Source organism: Cynocephalus volans, chromosome 8 (genome assembly GCF_027409185.1).
Source record: "Cynocephalus volans isolate mCynVol1 chromosome 8, mCynVol1.pri, whole genome shotgun sequence".
NCBI classification, from domain to species: Eukaryota; Metazoa; Chordata; class Mammalia; order Dermoptera; family Cynocephalidae; genus Cynocephalus; species Cynocephalus volans.
The window spans coordinates 16,119,343-16,129,101 of NC_084467.1; the positions used below are offsets into that span (position 1 = coordinate 16,119,343).

At 43.8% G+C, this 9,759-nt stretch overlaps 1 protein-coding gene across 6 annotated transcripts in view; it reads right to left on the reverse strand.

The window, feature by feature from the left end:
• The window catches only part of HP1BP3 (heterochromatin protein 1 binding protein 3), a 29,583-nt gene extending 28,193 nt beyond the window's left edge, over window positions 1-1,390 (reverse strand). For 3 of the 6 annotated variants that reach the window (XM_063105552.1, XM_063105548.1, XM_063105554.1), the window contains exon 1: window positions 1,271-1,390. The gene's annotated coding sequence lies outside the window, so the exon portion shown is untranslated. Of the gene's footprint in view, window positions 1-544; window positions 646-726; window positions 847-1,270 lie in introns of those variants that run through there. The other 3 variants (XM_063105551.1, XM_063105553.1, XM_063105550.1) reach the window with 3 other exon arrangements.
• Window positions 1,391-9,759: the final 8,369 nt, after the last annotated feature.

Sequence of the window (9,759 nt, forward strand, 5' to 3'; positions counted from 1 at the left end):
AGTCTCAGGTGACTTCCTCGCCGTATTTCTAACTGGATTCTCCCTTTCCAGTGGAAAGTCAGGAAGCACAACAACAGAGAGAGAATTTACACGAGGAAGGGGCAGGGCAGTTCACCCTGTCTAATCCTCCGATTGGGCAGGAGAGAGTCCTCCCTCAAAAGGGTTAAGTGACTGTCCCGAGTCACAGACAGTGGTCAATTCGGGGTCAGACCTCAGCTCTGGGGCTCTCCCTTCACCACTCCTGCCTCCATGTCTTCACAAACGCTCAGACCGAGAGAGGGAACGTTCTGACGGCCTCCCGCAGCACTGCTCTACCTCAGGCCACACCGTCGAAGGTGCGGCGAGTAACAAGGTCTGGTTTAGGCCGCACGGGAAGATGAAAGCTTAAGGCCAACGTCGCAGCAGCAGCAGCAGCAGCAAAGCCAACAGCTGGCACCCCGCCCACAGAAAGCTGAGAGGAGCGCGGCAGAGAGCAGCGGAGAGACAAAGAGGCGAGGCAGCGAGAGGCAGCGCTACAGGGCCCCTGTGGCGAACGCGCACACACTGGGGGGAGAGAGCGGGGCCAGATGAAAGCCGGGGAGGCTCAGGACGGCGGACACCGAGGAGCTGAGGCGAGGGCTCAGCGCGGTGACAGCGCAGGGCTCCCGTTCCGCAGGGACGCGGCAGCGCCCGCCTCGGCGACGCAAGAAGCGGCGGATCGCGAACCTCAGCGCGGCGCACACTCACCACTGGGTGCTCCGTAAGGGCGACGGCGGGGGCGGAGAACCCGGGGGGGCGGGCCCGCCGCAGCCAGTCACCGCCGCCGGCATCTTTCGAACCGGCTCCGAAAACCGCTGAGGGAATGGGGTGAGGGGCAGGCGCGGACAGACGACTGGCCTCCGCGGCCTCGGAGCATGCGCAAGCCCTCAGCCAATCCGGGCGCCGCGGAGGACGCTGGCGCAAGCGCGCTGGGACGCGGGGTCGCACGGCCGGGGAACGCTACCCCTCCTCCCCCAAGTCCAAACAAAACAAGGGCGGGAGTGCGCGCACCGAAGGGCCCCGGAGGAGGCGTCAGCGAGAGGGGCAGGGGGCTAGGTTGCAGGGGGGAGGGGGAGGGGGCGGAGCGGCCGAGGAAGGCAGACAAAAGGCACCACCTCCGGGGACCTAGGCGCCCCGCCCCCTCCTCTCGAGAAGCTGCGTCGGCGCCCCGGGCGAGCGGCCTGTGCCACTCGCCTTCGGGGCCCAGCGAGCTCGCGCTCGCTCCCCGCCCGCCGGTTCCGTCTTGCGTTACCTCTGCGCTCCCCCACTTCCTGGCGCTCGCGTCCCGCACAGCCTCTCGGCGCCGCTCCCGCCGCCTCTCGTCACCGCCGCCGCCGCTGTCCTCCAGGCCCAGCCGCCGAGCTCCGCTGCCCCGCCCCCCTGCTCGCGGCCCCGCGCGCGCGCACGCCCCCGCGCCGGCCCCGCCCCCCACGCGCGCGGAGGGAGCGCGCGGGACGTGCTTCTCCGAGCGAGGGGCGCGGGGGCGCGAGAGGGCGCTCTGGTACTGACGGGCGCCGGACGTTCGCCGGGCGCTGTCCTGGTGGCGCCCGTTTGTCATGGTGGTGCGGTGGCGGTTTCCTTTCTCTGCTCTCTGGTTCAGGTCCTTGGTTTGAACCGGGTTCCGCTTCAGCGGCCCGTCTGCCTTTACAGAGTCTGGCATTCCCCGCTTCTTAGTTAAACCGCAGCCCAAGAGCAAACTACCTTTCTTTGAAGACCGTGGAGAATTTAGTGCCCCACATTCGTTCCCATTAAGTTTCCACACAATATAGGGCAGAGTAGTGACTCAGGATCAAGGACTGAAAAGCTATTAATCTAATCTATGAAACTGTCTTCCCGGCCTCCCTAACCCGCATACACTGGGAGCGTTCCCCAAAAGGAAACTCTGGGACTAGAAGAGAGAAATCCCTTTGAATTGTCACAGTACTTTGGTATGGCTTACTTAGGCAATGTGCAGATTGTTGAAAAAATGTAACTCTTCAAAACCAGTTTGGAAAGAGTCAATGTATTTAGAGTAGCAGATGTTCTGTGTGGGGTGGTGGTGGTGGAGGTAATGAATATAGGGAAATAGTGAACACTGGAATTGCCCCGAAGCTCACAGCAGTTGACCAATACTCAAGTGCATGTGCCAATCTTTCGAAAGACTTATGGAACCATTTAAGCACTGAGCATTATAACTGCCATAGCCATTAACTCCATCAGTTCAAATTGCACCACGACCACCAAAAATTTATTATGAGGTGAGCATTATCATTAACGTCCTGATGGCATTACCAGTTCCCGGTATTCCGGTGTTATATTCAGGCTGTTCAGAGGAGTTTTGGTCATTTTGTGCCATTTTTCATTCTTCTCATTTCGTTTATATCAATATTTCTATCCTGTTTCTGTTTTTATTTTTTTGGCGGCTGGCAAGTAGGGGTATCCAAACCCTTGACCTTGGTGTTATAACACCGCAGTTTAACCGACTGAGCAACTGGCTAGCCCCACTGTTTCCTCTTTTAAAGACTCTATTCCATTTTTATGCATATGTTTAAAACATCTTCCCTTTCTTCTTTTACCCTAAAATGTCTTTAGCCCCATCTCATGCAAGAAGCTGACCGAATAAGAGCTAACTGGAAGATTTCTCCTCCAGAGTTGTGCTTAAATAAAAACAAAACAAAAAAAATTTTCTGTTGTTCACAGTGTATACACAAGAAAGAAAAGTCCTGAGACAAAATTCATCCTTGAGAGTGCGCGTGTGCACACACATAGAAAACTATGCAGTAAGGCTACCACTTGCTGAAGACAGAAGCTGTAAATTTCCTTAAGAAAAGGACTTGAAATTTTTATTGTACATATCTCTTAGTTGAAGCATTTTACCTATGCTAAATGTTGTATCTAGCCAATTTTGATTTTTATAACTAGCTGCATTTAGTTAAACACTCCATGGTGGTATGATTTTATCATTTATCTCACTTGGCTTTCTTTGAGCTATACTAATAAAAGTCATTCAGTTCTGTTTTGTAACAGTTACACGATGATTTTTTACATTTAAGGGTAAACAGGCTGTTTGACATTCTGCACTGGTGGGAACACCCATCTCGGCAAGTATAAGAGCAGGTCAGCTCTCAGGGAGTGTATGGAGAAAGTTGGCATCAGATTGTGGGCCTCCTGGCACTGGGAAGACCCTCTCACTCCATAGAGACTTCCCACACTGTTAAAGTCACTGAAGTTCCACCCGTCAGAGATTAACTCCTTTGATTTAATCTTTGCTCTCTTCTATAGCACTTTTAAAGTAATAATTGAGAATTCATTGTTTTAACCTCTTTCTGTTTGACAGTAGGGGATCCGAGGAGTAAAAACCTTGGGCGTCTAACTAGGGGAGAAGCTTCTGGGAGAGAGAAAGGAGCAAATGTGGGGCAGTCTGTGATGATTTCATAATTCTGCCCAGGGCCATGTGTGCCCAGGGAGTCCCTGCCTAGGATGTTCCAGAAACATGAGCAAACATAGGTGTTTGTGAACTAGAAAAAACAAGTGTTAAGTAGTCCTCATGACGTAACTGCATCATCTCTAATTTTCAACAAAAATACCCATTTTTCAGAAGCCAAGTCCTTGTTTGCCTTTTAGCATACAGCAAGCTTTGCAGACTTTACAGTCTGTTGTCAAGGCAATAAATTGGTTTTTTGCTATTCCTCAAATTTAAAGTTATGATACTTGTCTGTTAGGGTAAAAGGTCTTGTTTTGTAACAAAAAGCTAAGTAGGTGACTTGGAAGTGTTAGGTATAAAAATGGAGAAAGTTGAAGTTAACTGCAGATTCTTAGAGTGTTCCAGACCAGAGCTATGACACTGCAGTCACTGAACTGCGCATCAAAAGGTACACCTACCTACTTATACTCCACCTTGTGTTAACAAGGAAAGGTTTAAAGAGTAATTCTTGATTGGCTGGTGGGGAGAAGTTTTTGTTCCCGGCAGGCTTGATCTTTAATCTTCCCGGGAATCATAGCTGAGGGATTGCAGTTTAGAAGTAACCAAAAACCAGGCCATGACTTGGATCCCTTCAGAATGTAGTTCTTGGCAGGGTTAGGAGTTACTTGACTTTTCTGGTTCCCAGCCAGAAAGACTAGAAATAGAGCGCAATTTAGTGGCAATTTGGAAAGGGATGGTGAGAGAAGTAACATTTTATACTTTATACTTAGCAAAAAATAGATGCTAATAAAAAGATTTAATATTACTCCCCTGTCTTTCAATGGTTTTCTGAGGCCAAGATGCTGGTTTAGAGATAAGCAACATTCTTGAATCTTTCCCTGCCAGTGTTGCACTTTCCTCTATTCATTGGTGGCAATAGTTTTAACTAGCCCAGCAATCATCCAACTTTGAAACATTTCTTAAGCTCTGAAAAATTCTGAATTCTGAAACATATCTGGTCCCATTAGTTTTGGATAAAGGATCATGAGCCAGTATATAAAAAATATGAAATACAAAATAACATTTACCCTAAGATGTATTCATATGTTCAAGTTTTTTTTAAAATGCTAGTTGTAATCCATTGTTAATTTTACCATTCACAGTAACCTCTGCCCTAGGTGTCAGCAGCCCTTTAGTGTTCGATAGGAGGGTAGTGGATTGAATTATATCCCCCAAATTTACTGAAGCTTGAATTGTGTCCCTCAAGTTTTATGTATTAGAAACTTCTATGTATTAGAAGCTGGGACTGTTAAGAGGGTGGGAAACCCTATTATTGTAATTGAAAGGTGGAACCCTGAAGAAGTGATTGGATTGTAGGACCATGCACTAGTGAATGGATTAAAAATAGTGGTCAGGGGTGTGGTTCTGAGAGCTTTAAAAAAAAAGGAGTCTTTCTCTCTGTTTCCACGATCCTGCAATGTAAGATCCCTGGGTTGCTTTCGCCACCACCAGATGGACTTTGGACTTCCCAGCCTCAGAAACTGTAAGCAATACATTTTATTTTCTTTATGAATCACCCAGTTTCAGGTATTTTGTTATAAGCAACATAAACGGACTAAAACAAGGAGTCAACACTTCTACCTACAACTCTTACCTGAGGGGGTCTGAAAAGTGTGCCAACAATATTCTATTATTTTGAGGATAAGGGTTTTAAACAACAGTTCTCTTTTAGTTTGCAGCATCTGACATGCTGGGTAGAGTTATAATTCAACCCTCAAGGGAACAAAAACATTTGAGAATGTCCTAATAGGTGTTTTTTAGTGGGGAATAGAATCTGGAACCAAGGTAACAAAGGTACTTAGTCCTGCCATCTCCAGAGAAAACAATAGGATTTTTCAAGCCTGTTTTCATGTCAGGTTCTGGGACTCATAAGTATTGATTGGTCTTTTCCCTCTTTTCAATGCCAAAGACCCTATTTCCAAGTTACTAAAAAGTGGAACATATCCAGTTTTGTTCTGATGTGTATGTAATATGAGGTAAATGTGCCAATAGCACTTTCCTCTCCTCCCACTCCTCCTTTGTGACTTTATGGGCAAATCTTTGAAGTAAGATGCCTGCAAGACAACCAGGCCTGGGATGTTGGCCAGAGATGAGAAGAGTGAGGGTCATTTTGGTGATACCCAGGGTGACCAGCTGTCCCGGTTAATACACTGCACTGTGTAGAGAACACTAACATTAATAAAGCAAATGTATTTATTTCACAGGGCCTAGCCTCCAAAGCCCTGTAGTTTCAGGTATAACCTAACTTTTAAAAATTACACATAGAAATGTTAAGCTTGCAAAAGACAGGAAACTTTCCCCAGGCTAACGTCTCTGTTGTAGATAAAGAACTGTAACAGCAAAATTGCTGGCTCAAGGACAGATGTCCAGTGGTGCAGGTTAACCTACTGATTGATATGTTAAGAAAGTTACTTGATTGTTATGTAAATATGGTAAGGAAATTGCTGTAGGGAAAGAAAGTGTTTGCTAAGAACAAGCTTTTGTTGGTGGACCAACTTAACTTTTTACTAATTGCATTATGGAATGTCACTTTGTTATTTCACTGATGTTACCAGTATTGTTAAACTATACTTAGCAATAACTCCACCTATGTTCCTTTTCTGTAACTTTCTGGCCTGGAGAATACTCAGAAAGAACCCCAGTTCGATGTTATTTTTCCAAGGAGGAATGCCTCTCTCTTGAGGGTTCTTGGAAAATTAACCCCTTTGGAGCTTCTCACTGCTCAGAAGAAATGGACTTTGAGTAATCCTTTGCGTCTCCATCACCCAGGGGAAGAGAGTGTAACAGCACTGCAGGGAGGTTGGGAGGTTGGTGGGAGGCCAAGACTTTCCGTTTTTAAACCGGCAGAGTCCCAGCAAACCCAGTTGGTCACCCCAAGACACCTGTACTTTATAGATATGGGGAAGTTCGAGAAAGTTTAAGTTTAAAGGGGAAGTTGTTGATTTTAAAAAATAAACCCAATAATTTAAAGGAAAACATGAGTCAAAATTTGTGACTAGAAACAAGACAGAATTTTAAAAATAAGAATTATGAAATTTATTCATTTAAAAAGAGAGAATTTCGAAAAAGATGGTGATGTAAAGGATCTTTTCCTCTTAAAACAAAGTGAAAGTACATGGTGATAAGAAAATTGAATCTTTTCAAAAACCAGAAAACATTGCCTCTTGAGTATTCTTAAAACACTTGCAACAAGGCCATAAAAGTTTTAACCATCCAAACTTTGGAGAGAGTAGCGTAATTCTTAAGAACCACATTATCAAGGCCGAAGGTTGTTAGTTTTAAACTTTTTAAATGCACATTTTATCAGTAATGCTCCTGCTGTTCCCAACAAATAAAACATTTTGACCAAAAAATGCCCTACATAATCATGTTCAAATTTAATGTAATTTTTGTGACTCTACATTCTGCTGGTTGAGTCTATGATACTTAATAAGAAAAAAGCTGAAAATTAGGTCTAACCAGCTAGCAAGCTCATTTGGTATAGAGCTCTCTTTACCCAAAGTAGTTGGTATCTCCTACGTTAGGAACAAGGCCAGAGCAGAATGTGACAGAATATGCATTTTTAAGTACCTGGTATTTTTAGTTCATTATGGTTTTGTAGCAAAAACTAGTCATTTTCTTTGTAGGTAGGGCAATGTGTAACTTGAAAAGGACACAATATTAGTCCTTGGGGACAAGGTGGTGGTGCGAGAAGGATTTTGCAATGCTTTATTGAGTCCCTGGAAAAGTTGGAGCTAAAAGCCTGTATTCCAGAGGTCTGTTAGAATTAAGACTATAAACCTGAGATCCCTAGTGTATGCTAGGAAAAATAAAATAGAAAGCATTTGAATGATACAAAGAATATTAAATGTGGAAGGCAAACCATGATCTCCTACAGTTTTGAGGATAGTACAGTATGATTGTATGTGACTGAATATGACTAAGATCGTGGAGTGTGGTAGAAAGAGAACATTGGATACAGATGAGAAGTGCCATCAGGTATTCCAGGCAGAATATTGGGCACTTTATCTGATCTCCTTTAATTAATCCTCATGACAGTCCTATGAGACTATGTTATCATTATAGATGAGAAAATTGAGGTTTAAACAACCCAGGCAGGGCTATACTAATGCCCCTATTTTTCTAATTCCAATGCTCCGAAGTACACATACTATACCATTTTCCCCAAAGTGTGGAATAAAGACTCTTGGTGGTGAGAGTATTTTTTGGGAAACACTGCCTCCCAGAAAACCAAGTGCTCTGACATTTGCTAGATACATGATTTCTGTGGCACTCTGTTTCAAACCTACTAAAAGGAAACAATGCCACCTTATATGTCACAAGCTTGGTGTAAATATCAAATTAGATGCCACCCTGTATTGCTTAGCAAATTACAAAGTGTTCTAACAATTGTGTCACTGACACTGTGCTAGGAAGGACTTATTTCTGTATCATAGATGAGAAAACAAAAGCCTAAAGTTTTTAAAAGCAATACTTGTTTTAGGTAGCTTTTTGAAGAGCTTTATACAGTGTGGCAGAGATGTTAAATGCTCCAAGGCAGTGGTTCTTAAACTTCAGCGTGCCTAAAAATCACCTCAAGAGCTTGTTAAGAGCAGTATCTTGGGCTCCTTCCATCTATTCAGAATCCACTTAAGTAGGCTGGGGTCTGTGAATTTGCATTTATTTCTACTGAGTTCACAGGTGATACTGAGGCTGCTGGTTAAAGGCTCACACTTTGAGTAACCACGATGTCAGATATAAACTACACAATCAAGAGCCTGCAGTTATTCCAATACACTGTATGACTAAATTTGTGGATTGGAAATTATTAAAAGCACTGTCATTCCTTTTGCTGAGAATTTATTTAAAAAATACCAAGGGCCGAGCCCGTGGCGCACTTGGTAGAGTGCTGCGCTGGGAGCGCGGCGACGCTCCCGCCGCGGGTTCGGATCCTATATAGGACTGACCGGTGCACTCGCTGGCTGAGTGCCGGTCACGAAAAAACGACAAAAAAAAAAAAAAAAAAAAAAAAAAAACCAAAACAAAACAACTAAGGTTGGTCTCTAGTGAATTCTACTAAATGAGAGGATGAGTCAACTTTCAAAAAGTTCTTTCTCCCATTTGTCCAAAAAAGTTTGTCTGTGTTAATTTGTCATAGAGCATGTTCAAATTCAATTATGCATGTGAGAATGAACTCTTACAATACTCTGCCACCCTTTCTTTTTTCATTCAATACACCATGCATCCCATCACAAAGCCTTTGCACATGATTTCCTCTACTTGAACCCACCCCCTTAACTAATTCTTCAGACTTTTCAGTTTAAAATTCTCCTCCTGAAAGCATTCCCTAATACCCCAGTTTATACAAGGTCCTTATTATGTCCTCATAACACTGTATATGCCATTCATAATTCCTTATTTGGGTCCAACACCTTGCAGTTAAAATCTATTCTAAAAATATCTGAAAACATAAAGTGTTCCCTAAACTGTTAGCTAACTCAGATTATTTTCACTGTTCCAAAGTGGTCTCAACCCTGGGTCATATTAGGATCACCTGAGGAACTTAAAAAGGAAAAAAAAAGTGACGCCCAGGTCTCATCCTCACAGATTCTGAAATAATTAGTCCAGGACGGGACCCCAGGATTTTTATTTTTAAAAGCTCTCCAGGTGATTCTAATGTGCAGCAAATGCTGAGCACCATCTACTCTCACTATGTTCTAGGAAGAAGTTAACGTAGGACAGCTATTTGAACTTTGGCAAAGATACTTTCTTAGGGCTTCAGATCAGAGGACATACATGTATCAACAAAAGGTAAATATGTCAGGAGGATCAGAAAGGGAATCACTGGTAGGACAAGGTGAACTGATTTTGTGGTTTGTTTTGAAAATTTCAGAAATTCTTGATATTCTTACTACTTCGAGAAGTATAATATCGTATTATCACCAAAATGTTATTTCTTTGTTAGGCTTGATGAGCAGTATATAAAATGATTCTGGACATGCTTATATAGTTCATGAGTGAACCCTTTCTAGAGAAGACAGGAAGGTCCATACAAGTGGGTGGTCAAACCACCAGTAAACAGCCAGCAGCCTTGACATTATAACAAATGTATTCTAGTTTAGACCTCTTTCTACTACAACACACAACTTCCTGTACGAACTCTTGATATTCCCCCAGCTAATATTTGCTCCAGCTAATATTTGGTTCCTCTGATGGCCTAATTCATTCATTTTAAATCTTTCATGTTTCCTAAATAAATGCATTGAAGACTTTACACTAACCTGAAAGTACTATTTAGCTGCATCTCAAGTTTTGATATG